Here is a 6,181-nt window from a genome sequence, read left to right on the forward strand (position 1 = left end):
AATAGTACTGTGTATGTGTACCATATATTTTTTTATCCATTCATCTGTCAATGGACATTTAAGTTGTTTCAGCATCTAGGCCATTGTGAATAGTGCTGCTATGCATGAAGGGATGCATGTATCTGTTTGAATTCTAGTTTTGTCCTGACGTATGCCCAGGATTGGGATTGCTGGATCATATGGTTGTACTATTTTTAGTGTTTTGAGGAAACTCCATACTGTTTTCAATACTGGCTGCATGAATTTACATTCCCACCGACAGTATATCAGAGTTCCCTTTTCTCTATACCCCTTCCACATTTGTTATTTTTAGACTTTATATAAATTGAATCTACAGACAATCTACAAAGTTGGGATAATGTGGAAAATTATTTCAAAGAAAAGCCACAACACTGGAATATAGTTCTAGCCACTATACCTGGATTTTCCCCTAAATAGTAGCTTTATATCAGTTTCTGCTGATCATGTAAAGTGTACACAGACAAAAAGAAAATCTGCTTTAACCCCACTAAGAAAGTCAGTTTTCAATCTCATCATTGCTCCTTGGAAGGAGACATGTCCTTTTTCTTTAACTACTTTTATAATTCTCTGTCTTTTGTTCTTACCGGTTTTCCTCTGATGGCCTTAGATATAGGTTTATTTCTAGCACTTATTTCGCTTAAGGTTTATAACAATTTTTTGAAACTGTAACTTAATGTCTTTTTCATTTGGAGAAAATTATCAACCATGATTTTTCAAGTATATCTTCTATACCATTTAATTCTCCTCTCCCACTGGGACTCCAGTTACAATTCTTGGTTATATATTTTCATCAGGCTCCATATGGCTCACATTCTTTTTCTGTATTTTGCATCTTTTTTTTCCTCCATGCTCTTCATTTTCTACTGACCTGATTTCCAACCTATTAATGCTGCTGTAAGCTTGTCCAATTTGCTGTGAAACTCATCTGTTGAGTTCTTTAATATAGGTTATTTTATTTCTGTAATGTTCATATGTTCATATAATCTACCTTTAGTTTCTTGATAAAAAAAGTCTCCACTTTCACTAATTTCTTGAGTCTATAATTGTAGAGTTCATGTCTGATAAACCCAACACTTGAATTTTCTGTGAGTCTGTCTCTATTGCCTGATTTTCTATAATTAAAATGTTTGACTGGATTATAACTAATGTAAAGTACACAGATCTTAAGGTTATTTTCTCTATGGATGTTTGCATATGTATACCCTCATGCAACCCCCATCATATCAAAATATAATGCATGTTCAGTCACTCAGTCATGTCCAGCCATATGCACAATAGCCTGCTAGGCTCCTCTGTCCATGGGACTTTCCCGACAAGAATACTGAGTGGGTTGCCATGCCCTCCTCCAGGGGACTTTCCCAATCCAGGGATGGAACCCTCATCTTCTGCATTGCCAGGCAGATTCTTTACCATTGAAACACCTGGGAAGCCCAAGATATGGTAGTTATTAACAATATATAGAGTTTAACAAATCAATAAGAATAAAGAGAATCACCACAAAGGAAAAAATGGACAAAAGACCTAAAAGGAAATTCACAAAGATCATACAAATACAAGAATAGATCTGAAAGATGTGTAGGCTTACTTTTAGTCAAGGAAATGCAAAAATTAAAATAGTAATAAGATACTATTTTTCACACATTGCATTGTTACAAATTAATGCATCATTGATCTATGATGGTAAGAAAAGACTTTCATATGTGACAGACTTGACGTGAAAATTGTTAATTGGAAGGTCTCTCTCTGTGTTTAAATTTATTTATTCTTTGATTCAGCAATTCCATGGTTAAGACTCTGTCATTCAGAAATTTTCATAAAAGCATACAAAGGCATATTAGCTAAGATTCTGTTCTTAATGATTTACATGTATTAACTGATATAATTCTCAAAATAATTTAGAGGTAATAAATATATTCCAGTCTGAATGATAGTTGAAATAGAAAATTAAAACTTAAAAAAGGAATATAGTACTTGTTGTGCCTCAAACACTATATAGAAGAGAAAATTTTTTTTTTAAAGAATGACTGAATGGAGCAGACGAGGCATAGACCAGAAAGTGTTGCCCAGGTAAGTCAAGGGTCATAACATGGAACCAGTTGGGTAAAGACACAAGGCTGTGCTAGTCACCTAAAATTTGATACTGATGGGAGAAGATTCCACTAAGTTCACACCAAGTATTTTCAATCACCTGCCATCTCTGTGTGGCTCCACAGTGCCAACTGCTGTGGGGCTCGGGAAGGACTACAAGACTTAGTCTCAAAGGGTCTGAACATCATGTGAAAACGCTGTCCACTCTGCTCTAGCTTCCCAAAGAAGAAGCCTTGCCCAGATATCTAGGTAGAATTTGGAGCCTCATGTGGGAATTTCTGGTCAAGTGTTTCCATGGTTTGTCTCTGTTTTTTCTCATGGCTGTTCTGTATCTGATTCATCTCTGTCTCCTCCATACTTTGTGTCTGGCACACAATGGACAATCCGTGAATGGCTGTCGAATACATGGATAGACACATAGGTGAGTAGATGGGAGGATAGCAGGTTCTAATATTAACCCTTTCCTTATATATAGATGACAGGGTGGCACTAGATGATAGCCAAAGTTTACTTTTCTGCAAGTATTTCTACATTCTTTTCTAGCTTATTTCTTTCTCTAAGATTCCACTTCTGTGGAGTTTATTTCTACTCTTTTAAGTTTTATCAGTACAGAGAAAACTATAACTAAAAGGATGCCATTTGCTTTAGCTGTTTTTCCTCTTTTCAAAGCAGACTGATCTTTTGTATCTATTGTTTTGTGTTTCTGAGAAAACAAGTACTAACAGCCTCCAAGATAAATATCAGAGTATATGTCCACTGTCATATTAATTTCTATCTGTAAGGAAAATCTATTATGTTTATTATTTCCATGGACACTGAAATCCTGATACATCTCACACTGCCACCATTGCCAGCAATTCTCAGCAATCATGCACAGCTGAAGCAAGGCATCAAGATGGCATAGGAAGAGCCAGTGAGGCTTCCAGAAGCACAGCTCAGGCTAAGGAAACAGCAGCTGCCTGAAGCATGCTCATCCCATGATGGAGAACTGAAGGACCAGAGGCCAAGTCAAACTATGCAGACACATTCCAAGCCTCTGCCGGGATGCGGCTGAGGTCATGTTCACTCACATTCCATTGGCCAAAACAAACCTCATGGCCCACAGGGCAGGGCATCACACTGGGTTCATGCTGGGGAAGAGAAGAAAAAATATTTGTTAGATAATATTACAAGCTATCACAGGGGAGGGTGGGAGTGTTCATTTCAAATTTAACTCTCAAGGTCCCTGCTGCCTCCTCAGAGTTCCCTGGAGCTCTGCCTGCTTTGTATGTTTTGGTGACTTCTACCACCCAGAGCAAAGATAATAATAAAAAGGGCCATCATTTATTGAGTATCCAGTATGTCCTTGCCTTATATGTATATGTGTGTGTGTGTGTATTATTTTTAATTCTCACCACAGATCTTTCAGGTAGGACTTGCTATGCTCATACTATATATGAGAAAGCTACAGATCAAAGAGAGAAAGTATCTAGTTCAATGTCACTAAGTCCATACCAGAGATAGATGGCAAGCCTAGTTCTAGCAATCTATCTAATTGCCCATGAACACATTCCAGCTTCTTAGGGTGCTCAGTTCTACTGACCATCTTCTCTGATTGACTGATTGACGAAAAAGTCCTACACATAAAAAAAGAAAAAAAAAAAAACTAAATTTAAAAGATTCAAAATACCAAGTGTTTAGAAGAACTACTGTCTCCATACACTTCTAGTGGTAATGGAAAACAATGTTCCCAAATATAGATATAAGATATAGAGGGTGGCTCAGACAGTAAAGAATCAGTGCACAATGCATGAGACCCAGGTTCAATTCCTGGGTCAGGAAGATCCCCTGGAGAAGGAAATGGCTACCCATTCCAGTATTCTTGCCTGGAGAATCCCATAGACAGAGGAGCCAGGTGGGCTACAGTCCACGAGGTCGCAAAGAATCAGACACAACTGAGTGACAAACTCTTTGAACTTTGAGATGTGGTTGATATAGATACAGATACAGGCATAGACATACATATAGATATATAAGTAAAGAATGATTTTTTAAAAATCTTTTTATTGGAGTATAGTTGCTTTACAATGTTATGTTAGTTTCAACTGTACAACAACATGAATTAGCTATATGTGTGTGTGTGTGTGTGTGTGTGTATATATATATATATATATATATATATATATATATATATATACACACACACATCCCCCTCCCTCTTGGACCTCCCTCCCAACCACTCCTATCCCATTCATCTAGGTCATCACAGAGCACCAAGTTGAGCTGCCTGTGCTATACAGCAGCTTCCCTCTAGTTATCTATTTTACACAGAATAGTATATATGTTAATCCTGATTTCTCAATTCACCCCATCCTCCCTACCCCCACTGTGTCCACATATCCTTTCTCTTCATCTGCATCTCTACTCCTGCCCTGCAAATAGGTTTATCTAACTTGGAATGTCAGGTCCATGAATCAAAGCAAATTGAAAGTGGTCAAACGGGAGATGGCAAGAGTAAATATCGACATTCTAGGAATCAGCAAACTAAAATGGACTGGAGTGGATGAATTTAACTCAGATGATCATTATATCTACTACTGCAGACAGGAATCCCTTAGAAGAAATGGAGTAGCCATCATGGTCAACAAAAGAGTCTGAAATGCAGTACTTGGATGCAATCTCAAAAACGACAGAATGATCTCTGTTCGTTTCCAAGGCAAACCATTCAATATCACAGTAATCCAAGTCTATGCCCCAACCAGTAATGCTGAAGAAGCTGAAGTTGAATGGTTCTATGAAGAACTACAAGACCTTTTAGAACTAACACCCAAAAGAGATGTCCTTTTCATTATAGGGGACTAGCATGCAAAAGTAGGAAGTCAAGAAACACCTGGAGTAACAGGCAAATTTGGCCTTGGAATATGGAATGAAACAGGGCAAAGACTAATAGAGTTTTGCCAAGGGAACACACTGGTCATAGCAAACACCCTCTTCCAACAACACAAGAGAAGAGTCTACACATGGACATCACCAGATGGTCAACACTGAAATCAGATTGATTCTATTCTTGGCAGCCAATGATGGAGAAGCTCTATACAGTCAACAGAAACAAGACCAGGAGCTGACTGTGGCTCAGATCATGAACTCCTTATTGGCAAATTCAGATTTAAATGGAAGAAAACAGAAAAAACCACTAGACCATTCAGGTATGATCTATATCAAATCTGTTATGATTATACAGTGGAAGTGAGAAATAGGTTTAAGGGATTAGATCTGATAGACAGAGTGCCTAATGAACATTGGACGGAAGTTCCTGACATCCTAGAGGAAACAGGGATCAAGACCATCTCCATGGAAAAGAAATGCAAAAAAGCAAATGGCTCTCTGAGGGGGTCTTACAAATAGCTGTGAAGAGAAGTGAAAAGCAAAGGAGAAAAGGAATGATATTCCCATTTGAATGCAGAGTTCCAAAGAATAGCAAGAAGAGATAAGAAAGCCTTCCTCAGCGATCAATGCAAAGAAACAGAGGAAAACAACAGAATGGGAAAGACTAGAGATCTCTTCAAGAAAATTAGAGATACCAAGGGAACATTTCATGCAAAGATGGGTTCAATAAAGGACAGAAAAATGGTATGGACCTAAAAGAAGCAGAAGATATTAAGAAGAGGTGGCAAGAATACACAAAAGAACTGTACAAAAAAGAGCTTCATGGCCCAGATAATCATGATGGTGTGATCACTCAGCTAGAGCCAGACATCCTGGAATGTGAAGTCAAGTGGGCCTTAGAAAGCACCACTACGAACAAAGCTAGTGGAGGTGATGGCATTCCAGTGGAGCTATTTCAAATCCTGAAAGATGATGCTGTGAAAGTGCTGCACTCAATATGCCAGCAATTTTGGAAAACTCAACAGTAGCCATAGGACTGGAAAAGGTCCGTTTTCATTCCAATTCCAAAGAAAGGCAATGCCAAAGAATGCTCAAACTACCACACAATTGCACTCATCTCACATGCTAGTAAAGTAATGCTCAAAATTCTCCAAGCCAGGCTTTAGCAATACGTGAACCGTTAACTTCCAGATGTTCAAGCTGATTT

This window comes from Capricornis sumatraensis, chromosome 3 (genome assembly GCF_032405125.1).
Source record: "Capricornis sumatraensis isolate serow.1 chromosome 3, serow.2, whole genome shotgun sequence".
NCBI lineage: Eukaryota > Metazoa > Chordata > Mammalia > Artiodactyla > Bovidae > Capricornis > Capricornis sumatraensis.